At 27.0% G+C, this 24,523-nt stretch overlaps 1 protein-coding gene across 4 annotated transcripts in view; it reads left to right on the top strand.

Moving 5' to 3' along the window:
* The first annotated feature begins 2,332 nt into the window (after positions 1 to 2,332).
* The window catches only part of LOC107438819 (uncharacterized), a 130,514-nt gene continuing 108,323 nt past the window's right edge, over positions 2,333 to 24,523 (top strand). For all 4 annotated transcript variants that reach the window (XM_087153915.1, XM_087153913.1, XM_087153914.1 and 1 more), the window contains exon 1: positions 2,333 to 2,724. The gene's annotated coding sequence lies outside the window, so the exon portion shown is untranslated. The remainder of the gene's footprint in view (positions 2,725 to 24,523) is intronic.

Here is a 24,523-nt window from a genome sequence, read left to right as displayed (position 1 = left end):
GTGCTTAGCCCCCAGTATATATATATATACATATATATATATACATATATATATATATATATATATATATATATATATATATATATATATATATATATATATATATATATATATATATATATATATATATATATATATATATATATAAATGAATAAAAAAATTGTAAAAATTAAAATGAAACTCATGTTTTAATTTCATTTTTAATTGAATGTTGATAGAAATTGTGTATAAATTATAAATAGCACTCATCAAAACATTTAAATTGACTTTCAAAAATTCCAATGGTAGCATGTAAAATAATTAAAACATACACCATTTAACAAAACTTTTTTGCTAATTACTCTGGGGAACAAATTTTTGATTGCATTTGTGCAAACATTGTACTAATGCATTACGAATATATAATACAAATGCAATTTGCACAAATATACTTCCTCGGTTATGAAGATGCTCCTAAAGTTACGGATTTTCTTAAGTTACATTCTCAATCTATTTTTGGTGAAAATGAATAAGTTTAAAAGCTTTATATATAAGAGGAGGTTGCGTAAAAATTGCAACAAACTTCTAAGACAGTTACAGCACATCATCAAGAGTGAGATTGATTAGAAATCTATGCCCGGAAATATCACGTAAAAGGTTTGAGGTGTTTCTCTATTATGATCTGTTCAAGAGCACACGAAGAATCAGTTTATTGCAGGGAAGCACTCCTAGTGGCATATTACGACTTTTTCGGGCGTGGGGTGCCCTAATGCCACTCGACCTTTGTTGCAATATTTATGCAAACACCTGTTACATGTAAAATTTTTAGCAGAAAACAAACAAAAAAAAGAGATAGACTAAAATTGCTATTTAGGGAGAAAAAAAAACTGCATCTTGGGTGGAGAAACCGATTACAAATTGGAAATCAGCTATATGAAAATATCTAAGATCAGTTAAAAAATCTCATGCAACTGAAAACAAACAAAATAATGTGTGATATTATTGAATTTGTAGCAAACTTTCTTACACCTCAAAGTTAAAATTTAACAGCCTAAATTTTCTCGAATGTAAACACAATAATAAGTTGATAGTAATTCAATTAATTATAATATTCAAACGCTTACTAATTTTGTTGAACTTATTTGATTTTCCTTGAACGCACATAGTTATTGTTGTAAAGTACCACAACACAAAAAAGGAAAAAATCGTATTTCTTATCAATAAATAAACTATGCCATCTAAAATATTTATTCATTTTAAGCAAGCAAGCCTTTAAAATAAATTTTAAAATCTTTTTTTTTAATAAATGTGTGCTTTTTTATAAGAAAATAAAATATACTTTCAAGTTAATTATTAGGCCTTAGATTTAGCTTAGTTTCTAAAAAATAAATTTAAAATATACTTTTAAAATTTAAAAAGTCACCAATTATAAATAATGGAAATTAGTTAATGAAGCATCATATGTTTTAAACTTATTTAGACTTTGGATTTAGCTAAATAAAGTTTTCTTCTTATAAAGAACTGAAATTAGTTATGGATTCAATTATTTAAATAAAATAAGAACAAGATTGAAACTATTAAAAGAAGTAAAATAAGTAACACAATTTAGGTCAACCTCATTATCTTTCGAAAATTATTGATTGTTTTTAAACTTTTCAAAATGAAATGAACAAAGTATTAAAACTTTATTTTTAATTAATGGAAAGTGTACATTATAAAACAAAGCTATTTTATTAAGTGTATGTTATAAGTTGCAATACAAATTTCGGTAGATTTTTTTTTTACTTGTTGTTTCCTAAGTGCTTGTAATAAAACAACATCACTTTCCTCATATTTTGAATAAATTCCTTCTTAAAAATATATAATATCGTAAACATTAAACAATAAATTTCAAAAAAGTCTAGTTTAGTGTCATTAGACTTCGATGCAACAGTTGTCAAAAGTTTCTTAATTTTCTCTCCGCATTCAAACCTCCTCTGGTTGTAATTAACTAAAACTAAATAATTAATTCGTCAAATAGAATTAAATCATTCTATTCATAGAATTCTCAATTAATCTTTAAAAAACTATCAACACCCTTTTCAATATATTACCCCTCTCCCCACACGATATTTTTTTATTCCCTTTTCAACCTGAACGCTTCTGGAGTAGGCACAACACGTGGGGATCGGTAAATTCATCTCCCCCCTCTCTCCACCCACCCCCTCCACCCACGAAGTTGGAATACGCTCCGATGAAACTGCTCCAAAAGTTTACTTTCTACAAAGCTACAACTACTTCGCTTCTAACCCGCTCCGTAGTCGACTCGTCCCATCCCTTTGCGACCCCCGCAGATCGATACCTTACACCGTCATTAAAGAGCGTGATGGTGGACTGCGCATGCGCCGAAGCGACTAACTCTTGAGCCGAGGTTTACTCGGGTTCTCCCCAGTCGCTAGTACAAAGTTCACAAAAACATACATCTGCTTGCGTCCAAAGATCTTCGATTATTGTTGTTTTATTTTTTGTTCTTCACTCTTAAAACTTCATCCTGTACTTGAAGAGAACTTTTGCGACCATCAGATAGTTTTCTGTAGATTAGTTTCCACTGCGAATCTTGTATTGTAAAGGAAAAAACAACCATCCAGGGGTTCAAAGATAACTGGAGAAGATCGGTCGTTTCTTTTGACAAACTAGGATGTTCTTCCCAAACGTTGCCACTTCGACGTTTTGAAACTCTGGATCTTTTCTTCCATTGTTCACAGGTAGGTGGAAGTATTACAGTTTGTTAAGCTATTCAAAAGTGGGTTATGGCGGAATAAAAAGTTTATTGCGATCGATTAGTTCAACTGTTTTAATAGTTTAGATTCTTATTCTACTTCTAAATTGAAATGAAACCTTCCTATAATAGTACAAGGGAATGAAAGTTTTTTGGAATAAAAAATTGATTTTTAAACTTTTTGGCACATTGATTTTTCTTTTCTTTTTCGTTTTAATGAAAATCTTATAACAGTATAAGACTGTTAACTCAAATGCGTATAAAATTTACATTTGAATTTATTGTGCATATTAAATAGAAGAAAATTATTTCAATAATTATTTATAAAGTAAGAACAAAAAATTTATTTATGTTTGTTTCAACCAAATTCTGACTTCCAAAATTATCAATTTAGAATCAAAAATTAATTTAAAAAAATAAAATATAAAAAAGGAACGGCTCTAAAGAATTTACAAAATATGAATCATTTTTACATAAAATTTTCTAAATGTCGAATTAATGTATAAATTATCAGAAACTTTTTTTTCTCCAGTTTAATAGGAAAATATACTGAAAGTAATTTAGTCTATTGAGGTTTAATTAATTGATGAATATCAGAACTATAATTTAGTTTTGATTTCCGTTTACATTACAGTAAAATGGAAATTGAATTATACATAGATGTCTTAAATGTTAATTATGCATGTTGAATTATAATTATTAAGTATTTCTGTTCTATTAAATTCAGAGACGATAAGCTTTAAATCTTTCAAAATTTAAAAGTGTTTCAAACTTAAGAACTTGGATTATGAAAGGGAAAAGAGGAAGAAAAAAATGGTTGTTTTGTAATCAAGAACAAAAAGTTAAGTGAAAAAGGATTAAGCAGCAAAAAAAAAAAAAAAAAAAAAAAAAAAAAAAAAAAAACGGAATTTTACTAATTACTGAAAAGTACTGATTTTACTAAGATACTGAAAAGTATATATTAATAATACATATATAAGAAATATTTTATTTAAACAATAAAGTTCATTAGGATTGCTTATAGTAAAGAGTCAATATCTAGCTAATGGAGAATAGATTTAAGAGAGTTGACCAGAACTTTTTTTTATCAACAACATTTAAAAGGACACAGTTGATACATTATGAAAGTAACTATATTAAAGAAATAGTATAAACGTAAACAACAACATAAAATCTTTTAAAAATAAATCATTTCAACTTTAAACGTATTGTTTTCTGCATATTGATAAAGCATTTCTCTGATTCAATATATTTTTATTAAAGCAATTTTTTAAAACTAAACAAAACTTCATATTATTTTCAAGAATTTATAATAAGAAAACAAAAGGTTTTATTTCAAACTGCTGAAAATAAAGAGTAAAAAGTACTAAACAAGTTTTGAAAATATTCAAATTCAAACCTTACGACATAAATATTAATTCATATGGGAGGATCAAATTTGAAAGTTACCAAAAAAAAAATTCTATTGAATTAATACAAAAGTAAAGAAAATGAAATTATATGCATACTAAACACATCAAGAAAAAAATATTATTGTAAAATCGCTCTGCTGAACTAAATATTTCCTAAATATAATAAATTATAAAATTTTATTAAACTTAAAAAAGCGAAAATGGCACAAATAGAACAATTTAAAAATAATGAAAATAAAATGCCCTTGAAGAGAAAAGAAATGATAAATAAAAATAATGTGGAAAAAATCTAGATTTACTTCTTAAAATGAAAAGAAAAGGGCTGAACAATATTATGTGGAATCGATTGCATAGTGTAGTTGACGGAAGTTTAAGAGAGAAAAGCAGAAAGTTTGTTTCTCCTGAATCGTAGTCTTCAAAAGGAGAAAACACTTTTACGAGATAACATTTCGAAGAACTGGGGGATTTCCTTCCTCAGTCATTCAAAAATGCATTTTTATTTATTTTGGGGTTTATCATCCTGTTCTACATTTGTTCTCAAATATCATTCTATAATACAATGCGTTTACTAATTTTTTTCTGTTTAATTTATTATTACATGTTGTGGTTACAAACAAGAAATAATGTTCTTATGCTTTCAACACAAAATACTTATCTAAAAAAATGCTATTAAATTGTCTAAACTTTACTTAACTTCTTCTTCTCATCTGATTATTGATTTACAGTTCTTATTCTTAATGATTATTCTCTAAAATGATGCATCTATTATTCTATGTTATATTATTATATTATAATATAATAATATATACAAACTGTTATAATAATAATAATAATAATATATATATATATATATATATATATATATATATATATATATATATATATATATATATATATATATATATATATATATATATATATATATATATATATATATATATATATATATATATATATATATATATATATATATATATATATATATATTTCGCTACTCGCTTTATAGTCCATTTTTATACTGTTTTTTCTTTTTATTTCATTTTATTTTCTGTTTTTACATGTAATTTTTACTTATTTTTACTTTTTGTGTTTTATTTTATTTGTTGTAATTTTTATAAAAAAAAATTTCTGAGTGCTCCTCAAACTATTGTATTAATATATTTTGCTTTGGCTTTATTGATACAATATCAGAAAGCAAACTGTTTTGCGGTTATAATCGTGTGGGCTGATGAAAGGATTATATCTTTTTTTTCCGGTTTTTTAAATAAAATTTCATTCTTTTTTTTTAAGCTGTTGTTTGTTATTTCTTTACTTATTATTCCCCCCCTTTTTTTCATATGTCTATAATTTTTCTTTGTTTTATTCTTCATTTTGAACTTATCTAATGAGTTCTGTTTACTTGCAGCTTAAGCGCAATAAATGAAACTTTTTCTTGTATTTATTTATTTTGTTGTATATATATATATATATATATATATATATATATATATATATATATATATATATATATATATATATATATAATATTATATTATATATTTATATATTATATATTATATATATATTTATATATTATATATATATTTATATATTATATATATAATTCTATTTTATTTATTTACTAATTTATTTATTTATTATTATTTTTTTTTGCATTTTAGTCATTCTCTACTAAATTTTTAGATTTTTGATGAAAGAGCACGAGTTCGAATTTATAAAAAACAACGTAATTAACTTGAATGACAGAATAAAACAAGATTCAATGTGAAATTGTTTTTCCACTTATTGTTGGATTAGTACCAAAAAAAAAAAAAAACACTTGGAAGCTAAAGTTCATCTATAAATAAATAAATTGGAGAGCGGGCTTGTACGAACATTATTCTGATGTAGGCAACCAGAATATTTTTTTTATTTACCAAACAAAATTTCTTCATAAGTTTTAGCGAATTGGAAAAACGATGTTTAATTTTCAATTGGAGTTGCATGACAGCATGTTATGTAATAATTTTTGAAACAAGATTTTAACTGCGGAAAAATAAATTATTCATTTGCTTTTTAATTGCAACTTATCTATTCAACAATTTTCATAATCAAAATATTTTTTACAAATAAATATGCTTATTACAAATTTTCATATTCCTTTATAACATTCTTCTTCTTCAACTATTTAGTATCATTAATTTTCTTAAACAAACAATTGACTCTACGATTCTACTGTAAACACAGATATTCGAGGTATATCCATAGTATACATACTGTGATAATTGTATAGGGTAATAAATAATTTATAATTAATAAATTAGATAAATTTTGTGAAATATTCAATTTATTTACTTCTTTTATATTTTTAAGTTTTCCTTATTTAATTCGATTTTTAATGATGTAAATAGAAGACTCTGAAAAAACCATTGCTTTAACGAATTTTTGTTTCAGTTTTTTTTAAAATTATATTATTACCAGAGTTAAACGGTCAACCCATTTTTGGACTTACAATTATCAGTGTTTAAATTCCTATCCTTGTAATAATACTGAACTCAGCCCAGAAGACAATGGTACTCGTAGATCAAGCATTGGTACAAGCTAGTCTTCCTAGAGGATATCTTGATTTAACTAACTCGCATTTGCAACACACGGAGAAGAAACTTGAAAACTTCTCATGGTTGTCCCGACGTCACTGGGACTCTAACCTATGATCCGTCTACTTCCGAGGATATTTTGCGTCCTCACTGTTGTCGGAGCGAGCAGAAATAGAATTCATATCAACCAGCCATAACTGGGATTCGAACTTGAGTCACCTTATAGGGAGGCTCTAAAACATGAACCACATCAATATTGATTGACCCTAGAATTTCGTTATTTTTTAGAGCATTCGTAAAATGTGTTACTTCCAAAGTATTATTTCTGTACCGCTCTTATAATTAATATAAGCTGATACTCAGCTGACTATTAAAATTTGTCTAACTACTTTATAAAATAAAAACCATATTCGAATTAATTAAATTATTTTTTTTTCTTCTGGTTAAATATTAAAAAAGGATTTATAATGTATCTTGTATTTAAAAATGTCCGAATCCAGTTTCGTTCGTTATAAATTAATATTAATAAAATTAGATGTTTATCAGACCTTAACATTAATTAATATAAACTTTATTAAGATCATTTATTGAAGAGTGCATTTTCAGATTAAATTTTGTCTCATTTTGATTTTTCTTGCTTTTCTCCTTAGTAATCAATAATATATTAAATAATCAACTTTATGACTCTTTCACATTTACATCAGGTCTATTTTGGATAGAAACAAAATTTAAAAAAATTTTATTATTAGAAAAGTATGAATTGAAATTAGTTTAATGGATTCATTATTAAATTATGTTTTCATTAAATTCTTCTCAAATAAGTTATTTTTGGTTTATTAAATCCTAAAAATTAAAGTAAGTGGTAATTTTTAACAATATATTATGACAAAAAAATGAGAAAAATATATTTTCAGGAAAAGAAATCTTTATCTAGAATCATTTACAGACTTGCACTCTTATGAATTAATTATTTACGTTATAATGTCTCATAGATTAATTAAATAATTTAATTAATGATTAATCGGGAGAAAAAAAAACAGAAAAGTTTAGTTTTTGCACCATTACTAAACGCTTTTGAACTCATTAAGAGCAAAGGAAGGATAAAAATGATGTAAAAGCCAGTTGATTTGAAGATGAAGCTTAAATGAGATTACTAGCAAAAAACCAATGCATACCAATCCCTCAAGAAAAATGACCTGGTGTTCTTAGTACAAATATGATGGAAAAAATGTGTCACCATATCAAAAAAAGGTAATAAGTGCAAAATTACAATTTAAGGAGATGTATAATTTATGTTTAGAAATGCTTGTACATTATTTTTTACAAGACTCGAATTTTAATGTTCAGTTTATAAGCTGCTTAAGCTTAAAAGTATGCCAAATTTAAATTAAAACATGCTGGTAAAAAAAAGGAGGAAAAAAAAAACGTTTTTAAAGCTTTCAACGCCTTTCAGAACATAATGTAACTTTTCTCTATAACCACCCCCTTTCTCCCCTACCTCCTCTTACCGCAATTTCCCTCAACCAATCGGCAATCGCCAACTGATATACAACGTTTTCATCTTTTCTACCCCTCCTCCCACTCTCTGATGAATATAAAAAAATAAAAAAATATTGAAAGAGAGGATGCAAACTGCTAAGCAAGGTTTGGGGGGGGGGATAAGGGGTAAAAAGAAATCTTTAAGAGAGGGGAAGTTAAATAATCGATTGCGTAGGGGTTAGCTGTATACACAAAAGGGGAAATAGAGAAACTTTTTAAATTTAATGGCAACAAAAAGTTATCAGTTTCAGCTGTTAAAGTTTTCATTTTGTGGTTGCTATTGAGTTGAGTAAAAATTACCATAAAAAAAATTATTTTAGAAAAGGGAATTCAAGGAAATAGCTCTAAAATTGTTTTTTAACAATGAAAAGGCATTATTTAAATTTTATTTATGGTAGATGTTGCGCAATTGTCATAGTAAACATACCGAAATGATTTTTTACTTTATTTATCAATTGGTGTTCCATCGTCCTTCAAGTCTTAGAAATTTGTGTTCTCTTCAAATTGTTCGATAAGCGATCTTTGGTTTCTGAGTTTAAATTGAACTCTTTTGTAATTTGTAGAGTTGTCAGTCATTTGCTCTCCATATTTTTTCATACGTGGCGCTAACTTCAACAAGAACGCGCCATTAAAGCATCCCACCATCCTCTATTTGCGCTTTTATTTTCATATTTTGTAATCTGGCAAACTTGATACGAAAATATTTTAAATAATTTTTGAAAAATGCAGGTAAGTGTAAATACAAATGAATTCACTACTCGCTTTATATATTACATTTTGTGTTTTATTCTATGCTTTCTTGAATATTTATTTTCTATTTCTTGCTTGATTTGTTTTGTTTTGCATTTTTTGCCTAATTTGTTCAATTTTCGTTTAAATTTTTTCGTCTCACTCTATGGTATTGACATATTTTGCTTTGGCTATATTGCTGCAATATTAGCACCCTTTTTTGCGGATATATTCGTGTGAGCTGATGACAATATTATATCATTTTCCTATTTTTTTTAATATTTTGAATATTTTTTTTAATTTGCTTTTTTTTAATAATGTTTCTTATTCTCTTTTAAAAACTCTTTATATTTTTTTGTTTGTCGTGTTATCTCTTTATATATATATATATATATATATATATATATATATATATATATATATATATATATATATATATATATATATATATATATATTTGTAATTTTGATAGCAAGCTAAACTATTCTTGTTAAAATGTCATATTATATTCAATATTCAATTATTCATTTATACAAAATATAATTACAAGAAATACAGAAAAATAGTTAAATTTTATCTTAAATAACTAAAAAATAAATTTATTTATTTCATAAATATTGTATATATTATCTGATAAATTTAATTTAATTTTCATTTAGAGATTAAATTTTCAGTTATTAATTGTCCAAAAGTTATATTCGTTTAAGTAAGCCAAAGACTTTTATATAAAATTTAATATAAAAACAAATATTTTTCTAATTAAGTTTTAAAAAAATTAAGCCAAAACTTTGCAAATAATAAACATAAGTCAGGATTAAAAAATTTTGGAGGTACTAGTTTTCTATATCTAAAAAATGATTTTGCGTTTTTACGGGAAAATATAAAACAGCATTTCATTTAATGATTTTCAAATTAACAGATGAGAAAAGATGATTAAATTAATATTTCATTTCGTATTAATAGTTTGTGATATAGTTTAAAGTTATTAACATAATTTTCATATATGCCACAAAAAAAGCAATACGTATGTTATTTTTGCAAATTTTTCCAGCCAATTTAGACAAAAAAATAAATAAAACGTAAAATCTTAACTATAATTATGAAATAAATTTTTGCTGTTACCATAAGAAAAACGTCATAAACTTATTTCTTAAGTATACTTATGAGCACAAGCTTTTCAGTTTTCGGCATATATTTATTCAATAAACATTAATTAGTTTCTATCTTATAGCAAATTTAATAATTGAAGTTGTTGAGAAATGTTCCTTTGAGAACGAGGAAGAAATCAAGTGAAATCAATTACTTTAAACAATTTAACTAAAAGAAGCATTCGTAAATGTATTAAGATTTCACTGAAGCTGTGAAAACAAGATAAAATATTAAAACTTAATGTTTTCGAAGTTCGTAGATGGGAATAACTCCTGGGCGATGTACTTGCGTTTGTTAAGTTCGTTTCAGTTATTATAAGATAAGAAAAAATTCACTGATATTTACCTATTAATTTCCACAAGTTTATGTACAAGTTAATTTACAAGTTTATACTTGTAGTAATAACTGCAACTTCTCTATGAAGATTTGTTGCAAGCCGGGTAGTTAATTTGATGATATAAATTTAATTAGTTTTAAATGCCTAATGCCTTGTGCATAATTAAAGTAAATAAGAAATTATAATTCAAAAAGACATACTGTATTAAGCTTAAACCGGATTTTTCGGTTATCCGGTCGGATAATCAGGACTCTACTGTATAATATATATATATATATATATATATATATATATATATATATATATATATATATATATATATATATATATATATATATATACAACAAAATAAATAAATATAAGAAAACACGAAGGAAGTTAAGAAAAACAATAAGTTTCATTTATTGCGCATAAGCTGCAAGTAAACAGAACTCATTAGATAAGTTCAAAATGAAGATAAAACAAAGGAAAATTATAGACATGAAGAAAAGGGGGGGGGGAATAATAATGGAAAAAAAAACTGATTGAAAAAAAAAGGATAAGGTTTTTTTTTTTAAAAAAAGCCGGAAAATAAAAGATATAATCTTTTTATTAGCCCACACGATTATATCAGCAAAAAAGAGTGCTTTCTGATATTGTATCAATATAGCCAAAGCAAAATATATTAATACAATAATGTAAGGAGCACTCAAAAAAAAATTTTTTTTTTATTTTTAAGTCTGATCTTTGAATCTTTTCCTATGGCCAAACCTTCATTGTTTATTTTACGTACAAATTTTTGATAATATTAAAAAATGTTACTATAAATATTTTTTTTTTATTTCAAAAATTCGAAATGAAAGTAAATCGCCTCTTGTCTTTTTTCTCTAATTTATTAGGACGAAAAGTATTTTTCTAGAATTTTCTAAGATTTGCATAAGAACATAAAGTAAAAAACAACGTTCTCAAAATGTCATGCTAAAAAATTGTGCATGAACTTAATCACATTGTTGTTTTAATTACAAGAAAAGGAAGAAAGAAAAAGACTTATTTCTGTGTCATATCATTAACCCACTGACCAAGAAAAAGCACAATATGATAGTGATTGCGAATTTGGCATCACTCCAACATGAAGAATGTTAATTCACTTGAGGGTTTTTCTCTGCAATACAAACACTAAACGGAATAAACTGATTTAACCACACTCGCAAAAGTGTCTTAATTATTATTGCTCTTATCTGATGAAAGTGATTTTAGTTAATAATAACGTTTTTTAATTTTTTCGTTTGCGCGTAATCATTTTGAAATAAAATTTGCTCTACAGAGCTTACCATATTTGAATAAAAATGATTTTAGTATAAATTTAATTTTCAGAACACAATAAATAAAAATGCTCTTGAATAGGTTCCAAAAATGATAAATGGGCAATAATATTAATCTTCTGTAAAACGTTTTAGTTTGCTAGTTGATATTTAGAAAAAATATGGTTTTCAACGCCTACAAAAAACTTGTTTAATGAAAAGTATAATATTATTAAGAAATAGAGTGGTTAACGAAACGTAAATTTTTTTTTCTTACTGACTAAAATTTTTAACACAGTTGACTTTTTTCAAAAATTATCATTTAATATCTTTATCAGTTTTTATTAAATTTCTTTTGCATCTGTGACAATAGAATTCTCCAATCAAAGTTTTGCTCGCTTTCCGACTAGCTAGTGCACTCAAATTTCAACTGTAGCTTTATGTCTGACGGTAATGTTAGTTTGAAAAAAATTTTTAATGCTACAAGTAGATTTTATTACAAATTTTGACAACTTTTTAGCTTACGCAATTTGACAGGTACAAAACTAAAAATAAGTAATTAGTAAATAAAATTTTAAAAAAATTTAAAACCGCGTTTTTGAAGTTGACTGAAAAGGCATAATATTTTTTTTTTTACCGAAAATGAAAATTTTTGGACAAAATGCTTTTGTAATACCCCCCTCAAAAATTCTCCTCATATCTTTTGAAAGATGTGGAGGTTTTTGTAAAAGTGAGGACCCACTTAATTTTTAATATTTTTTAATATATATTTTTTTTATTATTGTAAAAATGTCATTTAATTTCAAACATTGAAAAAAATCTGCATATTGACCAAAATGTATGCTTACTAACGTCAAAATGTACATAATTTTTAAATCACTGTTGATCAGAAACAACTCCAATTATAAACTTTTTTCGCTTGCTCAATATCATTACTTTGATCATGTTTGGCACAAATTATGCAGAAATAAATAGCACCATTTTGAAAATTATTTTTTCAAGTAATTTCCTAAATACGCTACCATGTATACCGAATTTAACCATATAATGTTTTCTTTGCATGGATTACATCCATGTGATGCTATTGCTGATTTACTTGGATTGCTCCATGTGATGCAACCCATACAAACCAAAAAAAAAAAAAAAAAAAAGGAAAATTTCTGGCACAAATACTTCCAAAAACTGTGAATTGTTTTTAAAGCAATCTTTTTTATTTAATAGCTGTCAAAAATATCATGTGGTTTGATTTCTAGTCAAGTAAGGGGTCGTTAAAACATTACGTAAGCATGCTTTTAACTCCACCTATTCCATTGTCCGCAATAATAAGCAAACTAAAAATCCTCGCTCATACTTAAGTTAGAAAGTCGCCTCACTTCCCACCTTTGTTTTGCCCTTTAACTAGTTAATTGTAAACTTGTAACTTTGTATAAAACAAAATTTAACACTTTATCTTATAGAATTTTAACTTTTTTTTTTTCAAATTTTTTTTCTTCTCAAATTTAACTTTTATTCAAACTTAAAATTTTTGCATTGTATATTTTCAAAATATTTTCTTACATTCTTTTTGCGTTTCAAAGAATTTGAAAGTACAGTGATTTTAGGGTCTTACATGAGCATTGCTCATACTCCTGTACGGTATCTACCACTACAAAATTACAATTACTATTCACTAGTATATAAGACGTGTTAACTCGATTCTATGAAGAGGTACCTTTTCATAGATGACGGTTGACTTAGTCTATAACTACTCTCCCCACATTGGAGACCCGGAGGTGATATAAACACGCCTACCTTGACAATAACACCCACTTCGAAATGAATACGCCTACCTTAACAGTGACGCCCACTTCGATCTGTACACACCTTCTTCGATGGATGGTCCAACGGACTTGCTACTTGTGACTGTGACATTATCCACCTCCTGTTGCTACTCAGTCTCGTCTCGATCACACACAACGTCAACCTGCATACACCCGACTGCTAAAGGCAACACAGGAGCGACTACGACCATGATCTTAATACAGCTCTCATGACTAATGTTTAAAATTCGGTGACCTTACTCCAGCTCTCCCGGCCTGTCACAAATACAGCAACTAGTGGTATCCATGCATCGAATTGTATCACAGATATAATTCTGGTGGGGGAGTACTGTAGGGTATCTACCACTACAAAATTAAAATTACAATTCACAGGTATATAAGACGTGTTAACTCTATTCTATGAAGGGATACCTTTTCATAGATGACGGTTGACATAGTCTATAACTACTCTCCCCACACTCCTTTGCCCCCTTGTCATCAAAAAGACATAAATCTATAACCCCTCCCCTTTAGGTGCTTTTGTAATATTTGAGCAGCGCCTAATTGTAAACATTATATTTTCCATACTGGAAACAATACAAAGACGCATTCATTTTGCTATCCGAACAATTAAATTATACATTATGGAATTCATGACAATTTCAAAGAAGAAAAAAACTGAACGTTGGTTTATTACTTTTCGAGAAAATCTGAGACAAAAATTTCTATTTTTCATCATAGAGTTCGCATTTAAGTAGAAAACTTGTGATGCACATTGTTTGTTTATATAAAACATACTTACAAATCTTTTAAAAAAATTTATTTAATCCTTCACTAAATGTACTTAAACTATCTAACTAAAAAAGCATAAAAACAGTTATTACTTCTTCAGATACATGCGTGCGTTGGGTAGTTACATTTTCTTCAAGGAGTTAACAATGGTGCAGGATAATTATGATATTTTTCTGCCATTTTCAAAAAAAAAAATTTTTTTCAAGAAGTTTTATTTCAACTTAATAACAGCTCCTTCAAACTGTTTAACTAATTTAATTCTAAAACAAAACGTAAACTAACTTTTTTAAACACTTTGAAATGAGTTAAAAACTTTAAAGGAGTTGCCCGCTAGAAAGTTGCCCTTTTACCAATGAACAAGCATTACAGTAGTAAACTCAACCACGTAAGTTACGTTTCCTTTAACAAAGTTTCTCGATGCTCGGTTGCCAAGGAAAGTAAACAATTTAAGTGCGTTACACGTATTGGTAGAAATTTCTTTCGTGGAGCACTTTTGATGGAGCTAACCAACATTTGCGTTACATGAAGAAGAAAACCACGAAAACCGCCTGCGCTTAGCTTAACGGCAATGGGAGTCTAACCCATGATCCGTCTACCACTGAGGAATATAATTTTATTGTGAATCTTCTGCTTTTTAATAAATCAAAAATAAAATTGTCAGGTATAATATCGACGCTTTGCGCCATTTTTAAAACTAGTATAGAAAGGGATGTATAATGGTAGGATAAACTTGACCTAACAGTCATAAATAACTGTTGTAAGTTCACAACAGTTATAAAAATACCATATTAATAGCAAAAAAGCGTTATTTTATGGTACGGCAGAGTCTTCTAAAAACAGCCTTAACGTAATTTCATTTTATTTAAAACATGTTTATTTTCTCTTGTTTTTAAGTAAAAGTTTGCATTAATTCGTTTGATAAAATTCAGTGACTGTATGCTTGTAAAATGTAGAAAAGAGCATAGATATAAATCGCAATTCTAACTACGATAATAATTAATTCGTGTAAAATAATGAAACCCTTACAAGACGTATTCCTTTATTAAATTGAAACACAATTAAAGTTTGAATTCATAGCCTTGTTTAGTCGATAATGATAAGGAGGAATTCACCAAAATTCATTAAACAAAAAGCATAACTCGAAATATGCATTTAAAACAACAAAGCAACAAAATTTCAGGAGACTTTGTTTTATATGCGATTCGGTAAGAAGATAAGCATTGTATAAATTTAAATATTCAATTTTGAATATTTTATTAAAAAGCCATTTATACTAAAAGCATAGATTTACATAAGCAAACATCGGCTGTTTTAGAAACGAAACTCAACTCGGAAAAAACATATCACGCTTGTTTACATTTAAGAAGAACTTAAAATTCGCGATATAGAACAAACCAAAAAAAAAATGTAATTTCAAATATTATTCGGAAACAGACGAGAAATATACATCTTTTGTTCTCGAATCGGATCACACGCTCTTAATACATCCAAAACAATAAAAAACAAATCGATATTTGCTTTCAAAAAGCAGAAATGTTGCCACCGGAGATAAAAACTTTTTTAAAAAAATGGCGCAAGATCAGATTTAAGATTGAATTGTAATTTCTTTCAGGAGGAAAGAATGGAAAATGAAAAACTCAGTAAATGCTTAAGTGATTCTGACAGTCCCATTTCAAAAGGAATAGCTAAATAAACAAATAGAAAATAGAAATAGAAAAGAAATTGTTCTACGCTTCCTGTCAACTCACGGCGTTTGAAGAAAAAAAAGTTGAAAAGAAATTTTAGAACAAGTGAAAATGTTTCAGTGGATTTTTCTCCAATATTCCATCACCTGAAAATGTTATCAATAAAAAATAGCTCTTTATGGAAATAAAATTGTTTATTCGAAAATCTAAAATTTGATAGTCTTAATAAAAGTTTTGTTTTTCGATAAAAATTATTTTAAAAGCTTTTATTCTTTTCGAAGTTTACAAAAGATTATGAATCTTATTTATTTTCGAGTGAACATAGAATCAAAAGAGACTTAATGTAACTCTATTTTTTATTTAAATGTTCCTTTCTCTTAAAGGAGGAAACTACACATTGGTTTTTTTATCTTGCAAAAAGTGACTCGTATCAAAAACTGATTGTATTTATCGATGTTATTGCGTAAAAACTCCTATAATTCTATGCAGAGATTTCAATTACTTACTATCAATTGAAAATATTTTTCGTAGTTTTGATTACATGAGGCTGAAAAATATAATTCTGAAAAACACGAAACGGAACTTTATAGAATTCGTATGAAGTCCAAAGAGACTAAATATGCTGTAAATGTTTACAATTAAAAGCAACATGATGAAAATAATGAGTATTGGGTTGTTAAGAAAGCAATTTCAGGTTTTTAGTGCAAAATGAAATTAAATTTTTTCTGTATAGAAAACGAAAATTAATCAGTCAGATATTTTCTATTCTTCTTTATGACCTTTTGCCACATCAAAAGTAACTTCATGTTCTCCCATTTGTAGAACTTCTAGTCTTTATCGATAAAAAAATTAAGGAAGTGCGATTTTATATCATTGCTAACACTGCAATTTTCACCATTTACAGGAAATCTACATATGAAAAAAAAAAGCGCGGTGGCTCAGGGATGGAGCGTTCGCCTTCTTATCAGGTGGACCGATTTCGAATCCCAGTGTTGGCTGGTCGGTACGAATTCCGCATCCGGCTTGCACCGACCACAGTGCTAAAGTGAAATATCCTCAGTGGTAAAAGAATAATTTGTTAGAGTCCCCTTGCCATTAGGCTAACCGTTAGATGTTTTCGTGGTTTTCCTCTCCATGCAACGCAAATGCGGGTGTCCTTCTGGATCGGGTTCCAAATTGCAAGGCTACCGAGTTGAATATTAATGGCCGAAAATCAAAAAAAAATGGTGGGCTGCTCCACGATGGTGATAAAATAAAATAAAATCTATGAAATACCACAATGATAATTTGGTGAATATCTCAGCTAATAATACCAGCAGTAAAGTTTTTAATATGGGCAAAAATAAGTCAGACATTATTTATTATTTCCGTTCTTTAGATATACTCATATATAGCACGAAATATTTTTTTTCTTCCTGTGAGATATCAATCTAATATAATAACTCGTGAATAAAATTTAAAGAAAACTAGAAGTGTACTTATAAATTAATGATTTTAAAAAATCTTAAAAATAAAAAGTCAAATGAAAATATTTTAAATGAAGATGGTTAAGAAAAGTCATAGGTAGCTGATTAAAAAAAAATAACTATTACCAAATCTTTTTAAAAAAATATTTTATAGGCTTGTTATTGTTCAAAAAAGCAGTAAGATATCTTATTAATCTATTTCTTACTTTTTATAAAGTTTTTTCTTTTATCCCTTTAATTTTTATTACAACCAAAATAGATTTCCCTGCTATAAAGGAAATCAAGTTCCTCCGAAATTAAAAAAAATAACAGTTACAGGTAAAAAACTAAAGATTTGCAGGTAAAAATTTCCAAGTTAATTTGAATTAAGAAATTGTTTCGGCGAAAATGACATTCCTAATTGAATTAAGAGGTAAACGCATTTCATTTTGTTCAACAAAAAAAAAGATAAGTAAATTGAAAATTAAATGAATAAGAAAATGATAATAAGTAGCAGTCTATTTTTTCCATTTGAAAATAAAACATTTTGATAAAATATAATAATTTTTTTAACGATTAAGATGAAAAATATTGTGGTAAAATATATTTTTTATCGCATAAGCATTTTTTATAAACATCAAAGTTTAATATTACGGGGATTATTATACTAGGTAGGATTTAATTCATTTTCAATTATTTTGGTTTTTATAAAACTCATCTTTTTACAGCAAGTAGTTTTTCTTGCCAAAACTTTCCAGCTCTCTAATTTTTGTTCTGCTGATTTCAATTTTTATTAATTGTAAGAAATAAATAATAATTATCTTTTAAATTTGAATGCATAGTGAGCAAAATAAAAATTTAATTATCCTGAAATAACATTTGATCTATTGATCGGATCTTCACATTCGTGGATTCAATCTTAATGGTTCGAAGGGGTGACCTCAAATATGCTAATTAATAAATGCAGATGATATCTTAAATTACGAAATTAGTCGCAAAAACGTAATTTCTCTGAATAAACATACATTTTTCTTTTAACGGATTTAGATTTCCTATCCCCAAAATGTAGAGGGTAACCTCAATCTGGGAAATATAGTGCTCGTAGGTTGGATTCCAAGTTTAGAATCCTTTATGTTAATTTTACTTTTCGCCATATCTCGAGAACTTTTGAAGTGAATTAAAAAAGATTTCAAACAATTTTAGAACTCGCTTATCCAAACATAATTCCTTGCCAAAAAATAAGTTATGGCAAATATTTAATATTTATTATTATTTTGTTTAATAATAGTAAAAAAAATGTTTGAATTATAAGGTATAAAATGTTTTACATCACTTTAAAGTATCTAATTTTACATGGAAAAATACAAAATTTGAGCAAAATCGGTTGAATATTTTCAGCGAAATCGAATTTCAGAAAATTCATATTTAAAATATATGGTATTTATAGTTGTGTGCAAAAGTTCTCGAGATATGGCGAAATATATAGAAAGTATAATTTAAGGGGTTCAGACTTTGGATACATGTCCTGAAGGAAATATGGGGACCATATTTCCCAGATTGCGGCTCCCCCTTATATTTTGGGGGTCAGAAATCCTAATCCGCTGAAAAAAAGGTATGTTTACACTGTTCGAAATATTTCTGAAAAAATGGATAAATAACTATTTATTGAATGGTTATTTTACCATATTTAATCAAAACAGTCAAATAACCATGAATAAAATGGTAATCAAACTGTTAAGTTTGAGAAAAACTGTTTATTAACTGCTCTCACCTAATACGGTTAAACAACGCGAATTTTATCGCACCAACTAGAACCACCAAATGAAGCTACTTAGTTCTTTGCAACTACGGACATATCATAGCCGAGAGGGCTTATGCGTCAATCTCATGACAGGCAGAACTGGAGTTCGAGTCCTAGTGTTGACACCACAATATTCCCTTCAACACATGAAGAATTTCCAGTGTCCGGCACTCTCCAATGCCCATTACCTTACGAAAAGCCAAGCTCCTATATCTAGTTAAAAAATTATTATTTTTTTTTTTACGTTTTTGAAAACTGCTAGTAGTAAATGGTTAAAAAACCGTATAATTTTGTATTCGTAGTTTTATAACCATACTTTTTGTAAATGGTTTCAAAACCATAATGGAAAAAATGTTCTTTACCTTAAACTTTACGGTTAATCGGGTGGACAGATAGCATCCAGTTATTTTACCATAGTTTTAGAATGGGAATTTTAACAGTGTAGTAAGAAAAAATCCATTTTTGTGTCTGCTTTTGTAATTTAAAATATCGTCTGTGCATATTAATTAGCATATTTGCGGTCACCACCTCGAATCATTAAGATTAATCCAAACGATCAAAAGTTATTCCATTTCTGTTTTTTCTGGCACACTGTAGGTATAAATCTTTTTATTAAGGTATAGCGAGGTTTACAGAATTTTAAATATATAAATTTTTTTTAATTTTAAAACATAAATTGTTTTAGAAATTATTAGAAACTTTTTCTTCTTCTTCACTGGCACGACAGCCCCAGTCAGGCCCTGGTCTTCCTCAGTTTTCCATTCAATGTCGTCCTGTTCTTGAATAAGACTTCCTAGTTTATTATTCTTATAGTTTTAGTCTTTTTTCCAAACAATCTATTCTTTTTCGGGTACTAGATGATTTGGCCAAGAAGATCTTTATGTAGCTCAACAGTCATTTAATTTTATTAGGTGACCTGCCCATTTAAACTTTTGTAAAGCAATAACTTTAATGGTGTCTGACTTTTTAAATAGTTTATAGGTTTCCGAATTTCATTAATTGTCACACTTCTTTTCTCAAAAAAAATGCAATATTTTTCTTTCAAATCTATCCCTTTATCTCCGCATCACTTAGTAAAAAAGTATAGTCAAAACTACCAGAATATGAATAGGAGTCTATAGGAGTGCTAAAGAGCGCGGTAATTTTTAACGAAGCAGTTTGGTTAGGATTTTGATAAAATTAACAACAAAATATGATTTTATGAACTGTGATAAAATTTGTTAATTTTATAATGAAACCATGAACTTATGATGAAACCAAGGTATGAAAATCATTCATTCGTTTGAATTTATATTTCAATTTGGCATGTTTTACTAAATATACTGTATTTTTTGACTAATAAGAACTACAATTTGAAAACCAGAATTTCAGCAGAGCCTTTACCACATGAATAGAAAAATAACCAAATGGGTGGTTTAAATACCATACATTTAGCTTTAATAACCAGAATTATGTTTTCTTTTACCAGAAATATCATTACCATAGAGTACTTTAATTTAGCTAGAATTTTTTTCTTCTCCGCGTACACAGGACATTTTAAAATCAATCTAGAACTATAGTTTCTTTTTTAATTTATCTAAATTCCACATTTTTTGAAGGTGAAAACGAAAAAAAAAGTTTTAAATTTTTATTAATTCTATTGTTCTTAACTTATCACAGTTATTGCTCATTGAGTAAAAAAATAAAAAAATAAATGAATGAAAGAAGCACTTTTCAAATTTAGCCATTTAACCACAAATATATATCTCAATCTCCAACAGCCAATATAATTAAGTCCATTTTTAAAATTTTGCCATAATTAATAAAAATACATATTAAAATTAGTGGGAAATATCTGGGTTCTTTGATGTTTTAAATTTGAAGGAGGCACTTAAAGGTCAAATAACACACTTTTGAAGTTGTAACTGTAATGAATAAAGTTGAAAATGTTATGAAATAATCCGATATTCAGGAAGATTTTAATTAATCAATCCACATAGTGCTCCTGTGAAGAAATAATAATATTAATTAAATTGCATCTACCTCCTCCCCTCCCTTTCGGGTACAAGATTTTTCTTTTCATTTTACCCGAAATTGTTTCATTAATATTTTAATGACTCTAATGAAGACAGTCGTATGATTATTCCTTGAAAGACTGATTTCCGTAAGTTCTAATGACGTCTGCGTAATTAGCGATATTTTTCCGCGTATTATTAGGATCTTAATTATTTAAATTTAATTAATTCCAAGTTTTAAAGTACTTAGGTATTTATACTATCTTTCGAAGTTTCACCGACAAAGCATAATTTAATAACTGGTTGTGTTTACCACTTTATGAATTTGCAATATCATAAATCATTTTCAGAATTAAGAAGTTAATGATTTGGAATGTTCTTTGATAGTGGTAAACATTTACATTTGCTATTTGATTGTATTTTGTTATTTATACGCACTTGTTTTCAAAATTTCACTAATGACTAAAATATTTAAGCAGTATTTATAAAATTTGTGAGATTTCGCTGCCGAGTTCGAGCGTACTGTAATGTTTTCATTTACCACTATTGCTAATATATTAAGCCTATATGGTGCATCTACCTCAACTTTTTACCAGGTTTCCAAGTTGTAGAATACTTGGGTATTTATGCTGTCTTTCAAAGCTTCACCGATAAAGCATAATTTAATAACTGGTTGTGTTTACCACTTTATGAATTTGCAATATCATAAATCATTTTCAGAAATAAGAAGTCAATGATTTGGAATGTTCTTTGATAGCCGCAAATATTTACATGTGCCATTTTATTTTACTTTGTTATTTATGCGCTCCTGTTTTCAAAATTTTGCTAATGACTTAACTATTTAAATATTAATTATAAAATTTGTGAGATTTCGCTGCTGAACTGCAACGTACTGCAACTTTTCTTCTGCCACTAGTGTTAATTATTAAGCCTATTTGGTGCATCTAACTGAACTTTTTACCCTGCTTATGGAAATACATGGAAGTAGTCTATCTAAATCATTTTATTGTGTACCCTACCAATATTGTTAAGAGGCCTCCACTTTCGCTATCTTGGATTATAGGTCAAACTTTTGATTTGCGTTCTCTTAATGTTTTCTGTCAACGAACTTTTGATGATCTCTAATCATTCGACGGCACTATACCTTTCGGAAAAGATTGAAAATGAAGGAATAGTTTTATTAAATTAGGAGAAATAATGCTATGTAATTTTTGGAACATTTACTGGTTTTTCCCCCCACAAAAATGTCAAACAATAAAACGATGTGATTTTTGGTTTAGTGCAAGTTACTAAAAATTACACGTTCTTAGATTTTCTTAAAATCTAACTTTGTTGCAATTTAAATTAATGACGATCAATTTTAAAGACAATAGGTTTAAAAGGTTTATGATAAATCAATCAAAAACAATTAAATTTATCAACAATTTAAATATAGGCAACTGTGCAGTGCTTAACTACCTTTCAAAAAAGAGATGATGGCAGATGTCAGTAAAAAATGAACAGAGAATCCAAAATTGTCTCGTATATCAAATTATGATTAGATGAGGGCCTTGTATTTGACATGTATCGAAAGGTACTACTATCCATCATTAATTAATTTGCAAAATTTAAATAGAAAAAAGGACTAGAAGCTTATTCAGAATTTTCCCTCCTCGTCACCACTCCTTCGACAGCTAAGTTCGATTGGAAGGATAAAAAGCTGCGGAGAAAAAAATTTTAATCAAAAAATTTAGCCAAGAAAAGAAAAGAGAATTATGAACATCGTATGCATATCCACAATGAAGCGATTTTTTTGGATAAAAATTTTTAAAATAAAAAGTGGCTGATTTCAGAAAAACGTGGTTTAAGAGATAAAAAGCATTAAAACTCATATATTTTTGTGAGAAAGAAGTGAAACAAAAATAAGTATCTATTAAGAGGTCACAGTACATTTGCAACAACTTTTTTAAATAAAGGTATAATCATTCATTTTGTGGATGCTTTACCTGCTAATTTAACTCATAATCAATAATTTATCTTCAAAAAATAATTAAACTGTTTAATATTTATTAAATGTTTAAAAAAATTGAAAAAAATCAAGATTTTTAAATCTTTAAGGTTTTTTATTTCAACATATTTAAAAAAAAAGTTTTTTTCTTTGTGCTTACAATATTCATCTTAACAATTTTGCGCATTCATTTGTTGATATATCAATTAGAATATTTTTTATTGATTATTTTGCAAAAAAGTAGAAAAAAAAGGTTAAAAATTCCTATTAGCTACATATAACATGTTGTAAAAATTGTTATACCTCAGAAAATACTTATTCAATGCACAGTTTAAATAAGTGTATTATACTTAAGATAAAAAAGTTTACCTTAAAGTTTTATCTTAAACAGAAAAAATTCCTTAGGGATTTAATTAAGATTAAAACACAAAAGTATCATCTATGAGAAAAAGCACTTTAAAGTCTGTCAGCTGAGCAAGTTTCTGTATTAGGACAATCTAAAATCATTCATAACTTTTTTAAAAATGTAGATGGAGAGATGATTTTTTTTTCAGTGCATTTGAAATAGTTTGAAGTTTTATCATAAGTAATAAATTTTTTTTGGATATTTTGGTCATTTTTTGGGTACTGTGTACTAAGATGATCTAACTCAATTTTGCATTCGGTTCTAATTATTAATGAGAACATTCATTTTTCCAATTTGACGCAATAAATTCTATTGCAGTAAAATCCAGGAATATCTGCCTAAACCATTGTTTACACATAGATAACATTGTTAATTACACACACTTTTCAATTTGATTTTTAAAAAAAGTGCTTAAAAATTTTTATATTTTCTATAATGAGTCAATAGTTTCATTACTAAATAAAAAGGCAATAATTGTTGTATTTCATAGTAATATTAAATGAACTCTTTTAAAATGAATTTTAAAACATTTGGAGAAAAAAAAACATTCATCCTCAGCATTGAATGAATTGTTTCAAAATAAAAAAAAGCATAGATTAATTCATTCCACAGTGACATTTAAGGAATTATTTCACAATATGTAACGAAGCAGTATTTATTAATAAGTATTTATTAGAATAATATTATTCTTTTAAATACAGTTTCAAAGTATTTAAAAGAATAATATTATTCTTCAGAGTTGAGTAAATTGTTTCAAAATAAATAATAGAGGCTAGAATTATTTTATTCCACAATGATCATAAGAGTTTCTTTTTAAATTAATGACGCAATAACGAGACAGTATTTAACTTATT

Source organism: Parasteatoda tepidariorum, chromosome 10 (assembly GCF_982258835.1).
Source record: "Parasteatoda tepidariorum strain Cologne lab strain chromosome 10, Ptep-v5.0, whole genome shotgun sequence".
Classification (NCBI taxonomy): Eukaryota; Metazoa; Arthropoda; class Arachnida; order Araneae; family Theridiidae; genus Parasteatoda; species Parasteatoda tepidariorum.
Note: the sequence above shows the minus strand (reverse complement) of the source record. Positions and strands in the feature narration are given on the sequence as shown.